The following is a 7041-nucleotide window of genomic DNA, read 5'->3' on the forward strand; positions in this document are numbered from 1 at the left end:
TTGGCCTGCTTTGTATGTACCCTAAACTCCAGAAAAACAGAGATACCTACTATCCCTTACATATACTCTACATGCTTTTTGCTATGTCTCTGTGTATATGCTTATGCATGGGACATGTCTTGTGTACCTATAACTTCACTGGTGAGCTGTCCAAAGGTCTCAGTGCTGAGAATATGAACCAGTGATGTTTTGGTGGCTAATGGGTTAAACTGATGGGAGTGTTGAGGTGAGGTAGCCCTAAGCAAGAAAAGACCAGGTTCAAGGACAAAAACTGATGATAGACCTGGTAGTTAAGGATAGCAAAGAAGACATCTAATTCCTCCTCAGTCTGTGCTTGGTTGGGAATGTGACAATATTCCAGGGATGACTGAATATCTGGAACTAGGGCAAAGTAATCTACTGAAGTGAAGGTTGCTATGCAACAAGAAAGAGAGCTTGGGAAGGAATGATAGTAGAAAACCTACAGACTACTAAAAGATAAGGAGAAATTGTGCTGCAGGGTGAAGAGAAACTGGCTGCAAAATATACTATAGCAACCTTAAGTGACTGTAGAACAGAAGTCCAGAAAAGGACTTTGTGTTGGGGACTAAATGTAACAGGGTATTTGTTAAAGATACATCTGCTTTTATACTGAATACTTTGGGACTGGGATAGTGAAGAGTGTACTGAATATGGACCCAAGTTCAAATCACAACTCTGCAATTCGCCACTTCTTTGACAGACTTGACAAATGTTAATTAAACATTTCTTATATGTAATGCACTGTATTCTCTCATTTTTCTCAACTATGCAATTAAACCATTGGGCTAGATGATCAATAAAGATCCTTCTAAGTCTTCTAGGCACTAAGAACCCATAAAACAGATTAAAAGGTAAAAATGCACCTTCCAGCTTTGCTAAACTGAATTAACTAGCAAGAAATTGAGAATTGATCTAACATCTCATCCAGACAGGACTGGCCTGGATGATTCAGTGGTAAACCTATGGTGGACGCCTCCTGATAGATTAGTAATGGACCCTATATATGAAACATATATATTAGACATGGCAAATGAGTTTATTTATTTTGTTCTACATTAACAGAGGGTGTTTGCTCATCAGGAGTTATCAACTGCTGCAAAATCACAGATCTGTTTTTTTTTTTTTTAATCTCTTTTGTGCTTAGAAATAAAATCCTTTGAAACCCCTGTTAGATGAGTTCCATACTGTTTTCAGAGAGCCAGGAAAGGGAGAAAATTTCATGTTCTCATCTACAGGCTTGGTAGGGGACTTGAGTTCCAAGCGGTAGTTAGACGACAGAAAAGTATAACAATGAACCAAATCAGAAAAAGAGTGGGCTCCAGGTTACATCAATTTTCACCATACATCTTATTTATTTTAGTCTTATCTTGGCCTCCTTTTCATGTTCCCTAAATTACAGAAGAATAGAACTAGTTACTAGTATATATCCTATGCAGTTGTTACACTCATCTCTGTGACTGTAATGTTCTTCCTCTTCTCTAGCTATTGAAGTACCACTTGGTCTCTAAAGCCATTCCTTCTCAGAAACCTTCCTTGATTGCCCATCCCTCTTCCTTGCCCAATAGGTAAGTGTTTTGGTTGAAGCTTTTGTACATTTAAACCTAGAGCATGGCTCTCTGCTCTCATTAATATTACCATCCCCTCAAGCTATGCATGCAAATCACAGATTATTGTTCCTTCTCATCTCATGCAATCTTGTCTATGTGGACCTATATATCTTCCATAGGGAGATCTACACAATGTTTTAGGAATCTCCATCTGGTGCATTATCCATCTTTCTTACTACATAATTGTCCACCTCCTTTTGGGAATTATTCATTTGACTATTGGTCTTTTTTTTTTTTTTTTTTTAAAGAGGTACACGTATCAGGGGAAATCTTGAGATCATGAAAAACTCTAAGTAATTTCTAAAATTCAATCACTCCCATTCTCTTTCCTCTTCTATTCTGGGATCATCTGCAGTACCTACCCAAAATAGGTATGGTAATATACTGATTCAATGAGCTGACCCTCCAGATATATATATTAATCTGGAAAGTAGGAATTTTTGATCCATTTTGAAAGGCTCTGTAATAACTTAATGCATTCAGCATATTGTTATCTATAAGCAGGAACACATCTAAAGAAAGTTCATTTCATTTGGATTCTGTATAGAATATTTGCCATAATTGTGGCCAATCTCCTTGTATGGGCAATGTGCTAAGCACTATTTATCTCATTTGATCTCACAACAATCCTATATGGTAGATGCCATCATTTTCCCCATTTTACAATTGAGAAAACTGAAATTAATTCACTTACCCAAAGTCATACAGCTAGGAAGTATCTGAGGCTAGACTTGAACTCTAGTTTTCCTAATTCCAGGGCCAGTACTTTATCCACTGTAGCACCTGGCTGCTCCTGGGAGATTCCCTTTTGGAGAAGAGACATTGTTATATCCCACCAAATAAAACGCTTCTTAAAAACAATTCAACTCATGATACACACAGAAAGATCTTGTTTATTTATACCTTTCAGTCATGTGTGAGAATATGATCTACTATGGAAAATAACTTGTTATAGTCTCCTTATTCTTTTCTCAGATCCTCATCCAGATCAAAAGCCTGTATGTGACATGCAGAAAAGCATTATTTTTTATTTCAACTTAGCATCTCCTCATCTCAGAGTGACAAAATGGAGAGAGAGATGGCCTTTGAGTCAGGAAAACCTGGATTTAAGCCCTACTCCTGACACATTAATTAAAATGACTATGCAACCATGAGAAAATCATTTAACTTTAGGGTAAATCTAAGGCTCTAAGTTTCCATAACAGTTGTTGATCCACCTCAGTCAAGGAAGTTTCCTCATCCAGGAATTCCCAAAGTCAGTAAAATCACAGACCTAGATTAAAAACAAAAAACCCAGGAACTTCCTAATCACATAGCACGATTCTTTGCACGTTGTATGAGCTTAATAAACATTTGTTAAACCAGGGGTGAATTGAAATTTCAAAACCCATAGAAAACCACAATGAATCACAAGCTTCTCTTTAGAGAGATGAGGACACAGTTTCATCTGATTTTCTTTGTTCATATGTTGTAAGAACAGACTTTGGCTAAAGAAGGCTTTGGACATAGTCTGGGGTGTTTGGGTTGGAAAAGCTGTTGATGCTTGTCAGTGATGCTTCTTATCCCTCTGATTATTTAAAAAAAAAAACAACTCAGCCTTTTAGATGAAACATTTTCAACTTTAGATCACTGGGAAACTTAGACTCATGAATGTTTTGCTAAGTTGACTTAAAGCTACCTTGCCACCTCTCTATTCCAGCTCATCAGTATCAGTACCTTCTTCCAGCAAAACTCTGCACCAAACAAACACATGATGAAAGACATGTAGTACCTCTAACATTAACTAAATGGAAAAGGGAAAGGAAGAAAGTGCATTAAAATGACATAAACCCAAATTTTCATTTTTAATAATTATAATAGCATTTTCTATAGCCCTTTAAAGCTTAAAAAGCCCTGGAGTTTATCTTGTTTGATTCTCACAAGGGAGGTACAAGAACATGATTTTACAGATGAAGAAACTGAGGAAAACTAAAGTGACTTTCCCAGTGTCACCCAGGTAGGAAGTCTGAAGAAAGATTCAGTCTCAGAGGTGAATCACAAAATGAGTGACATTTTCCTGACTGTAAAGAAACTGAGGCAGACTGAAGTTAAGCGACTTGCCCAATGTCACCTAGCTAGGAAGTCTAAGGCAAGATTCAATCTCAGAGGTGAGTCACAAAGCGGGGTGACTTACATCTTCCTGACTCTGAGGTTGGTTCTCCATCCACACATTTTCTCAATGCTGTAGTCAACTATAGGCAAAATTAAGTATCCAAACCAAAAATAAAAATAAAAACAAAAAAATCCTGCTTTTTACTAGACTTCAATAAATAAATGAATTGTAGGATTAATTTCAAGAAACTTAGTTTCAAGAAACATTTCCCATAAGATTAACTAGTTCTTTTAATGCAGTATGGGCTTGTATAGCCCAAACACTCCAAACAAAACAGAGAACACCCAGATTTTAGGCCCAGCTCTGCAATGTCTTCAGAAAGTCAACTAACCGGTTGATCTGAGATTTACTTCAATTACTTAGGTGCCTCTTATGTCATAAACTACCGTGACCAATTTACCTTTCAGGGTGTTGACTTCTAGTGATTTGAGCCCCCACCCAGAAACCTGGGAAAAGCCCATCAGTCTAACAGCAATTCCCTATTTCAACCCTTCCAAGCACTTGTCAGAAACCAAGATGAGAAAAGAATTAGGCATTGGCCAACCAAACAAATTGCCATAGAAGCAGTCCCCATCTTACCCACAATCTTCACACATGAAGGACTTCCCAGGAACAACCACCCCAGCTGATACCCTTTTTCTGAGACCTTTCCCTTCTCTCTTTCCTTCTCCATTATGATCTGATGCTGCCTGGAAAGATATTCTTCTTCCTCCTTTTTTTTCCCCTCATCTCACAGTTGATCCAAGGCATGGTAGGACAAGGAGACAGAGAAGTTTGTCCCTTTTCTGTGATACCCTCACAACCAATGTATGAATTCTGGTATCAATCAACCAACAAACATTTATTAAAAACCCAGTATTTACCAACTATCTGTGCCAGTTTCTAAATAGTACCTGACCAAAAAGTCTGTACTAGAGAAACTCTGCCCTAAAGGAGCTTACACTCTCCGAGGGCAGGTGGTCTTAACTTGAGATCCATGGATGATTGGAGAGCTCCTATGGAAGGGACCCGAGCAGATCCCAGCAGAGAGGGGCAGAGCTCAGCCCTCAGCAGGGATGGGCACAGACTGCAGAAACAATGGGGAAAGAGTACAATACAGCCCCACTGGCACTAGATTAGGCAGCAACGTGTCCATAAGAATAGACAGTACAATGGACAGTGGGAAAGATAAGCTTGATATAGCCTTTTGTTTACAGTAATCTAGAACTGATAGGGAATACCTACATTGGTACCAGTTTAGTACATAATTATCATTAAACAACATTCCCAACTTCTTCCCTGGTAGAGTTTAAGGGAATACAGAGAAATGGTTTGCTTTCTGGCAATGGGAACAAGATGAAACTCTATAACTAACTCGCAAGAAATATATGGGCAATATTCAACAGAAGCCTCTAAGGGGCAAAAATTGGTATTTTATGCCTAATTCCCATTCCCCTGATAAGGTTTCCATGGAGGGGGAGCTCTGGCTGTTGGGCCAGGGAATATTGAGCAGGTAGGTGATGGTACAGGAAGATTTTCTTTTCTTTTCTTTTCTTTTTTTTTTTTAATAATTAAAGCTTTTTATTTTCAAAACATATGCATAGATAATTTTTGAACACTGACCCTTGCAAAACCTTGTGTTCTAAATTTTCCCCTTCTTCTCCCCCTCCCCTCCCCAGATGGAGAGTAATCCAATATATGTTAAATATGTTAAAATACATATTCAGTCCAATATATGGATACATATTTATACAATTATCTTCTACAGGGAGATTTTCAAAATTGACCCTTGGCACCGGGTCAGGCTTTATTCAAAAAGGTAATGGCCTCTAAGCTACCATATTATAAATAATCCCAATTTATGATGAGGATCTGTGATTGCCAAAAGCATCATCACCTATATTGTGGTCTTCTTGATCCTGGAACTGTTCCTACTCATTGTCACCACTTTACATCAGAAAACCTATAGTCACTGCAAAGATCTAGCAAAGAACCATCAGATGAAACAGATTATTAAGATCCAGAAGTGGGTCTTTGTGAAGGAGAAAAGCAAAGCCTGGAATTTCTGAATATTCTTTTCTTCTGTATTTAGTCATTCCTCTGGGGGGCTATTATCTTTTTTTTTTTTTTTTAATCTTTCTGTTTTTGTTTTTCTTTTATCTTCAGTAAGATATTCCTTCAGAGATGCTACTCTAAAATTCTCATATTTCCTAGATTAGGATTTTTCATTAAAAGTCCCAAAACCATTTAAGTGGTAAGTCCACTAAATCAGAGCTTCTTAAACTTTTTTCCACTAGTTACCGCTTTCCACCTAAGAAATTTTTATGTGACCTTGGGAATATAGGTATGTAAAATAGGTATATAAATCAAACATTTATTGACAATAAATTATAATTTAATAACCCTCACATTCAGTTACATGACCCCATATGGGGTCTTAAACGCACAGTTTAAGAATCTTTGCTCAAGATTATCTTTAGGATTATACCATCAAGGTATGAGATGTGATAGAAGCACTATCTGCCATCTGAGCATTTTTCCAGAAAAATTTTCTCCATAAAAGGAAACTATCCATGAGATTTGAATGGTTTAGGGGCTACAGCTCAAGCTGTTGAGAGGACTTCTCACTTCCCTAAGATATAAAAAGCTAATCCCTTTGTGACTTGGCCAATGCCTCATTCATCATTCTGCAAGATGGAATCAACCCTGAAACCCTTTGATATAACAGAAAGATGAGAAGGACAGACCCTAGGAAAAGCAGTGAGTTCTTTACCATTGCAAAACCCACAATAGTGAGAACACAGAGTCATTGAAGGACTCAGGTCTACAACATGTGTTTTGAAATCATCACCATCCTTCATTCCAGCTAGAGCTGGATTTCAAGTATATTCTAGTTTTTCTATTATATTAACCTTAAATACAATTGCCAACCTACTGGCACTTACATAGGTAACCTGAAAAGACAGAAAATTCAGCAGTTGTGTTTGTTTTTTTTTAGTCAAGGTTATCCTATTGATTCCTCAGGTAGTAGAGATCCCAGCCACTAATGGCTGTTCCCAGAGCCTTACAATGTGGTCCTGCTAGCAGTTGGAAGGGCATTGAAAATCCAGACTGTCATTTGGGTTGGTATCAAGATTCCTCCTAAGAGTACAAGACCCAGGCCAACCTTAAATCAACTCACACCTGCCTCAAAGATTGACCGAGGCCAAGGGGCCTAGCATTGGCCCTAGCTGTTCCAGAAAGGCTCACAATCCTTTGGGTTGTTCCCATCTGTAATGACTT

The sequence above is a fragment of the Sarcophilus harrisii genome, chromosome 3, assembly GCF_902635505.1.
Source record: "Sarcophilus harrisii chromosome 3, mSarHar1.11, whole genome shotgun sequence".
Lineage (NCBI taxonomy): Eukaryota > Metazoa > Chordata > Mammalia > Dasyuromorphia > Dasyuridae > Sarcophilus > Sarcophilus harrisii.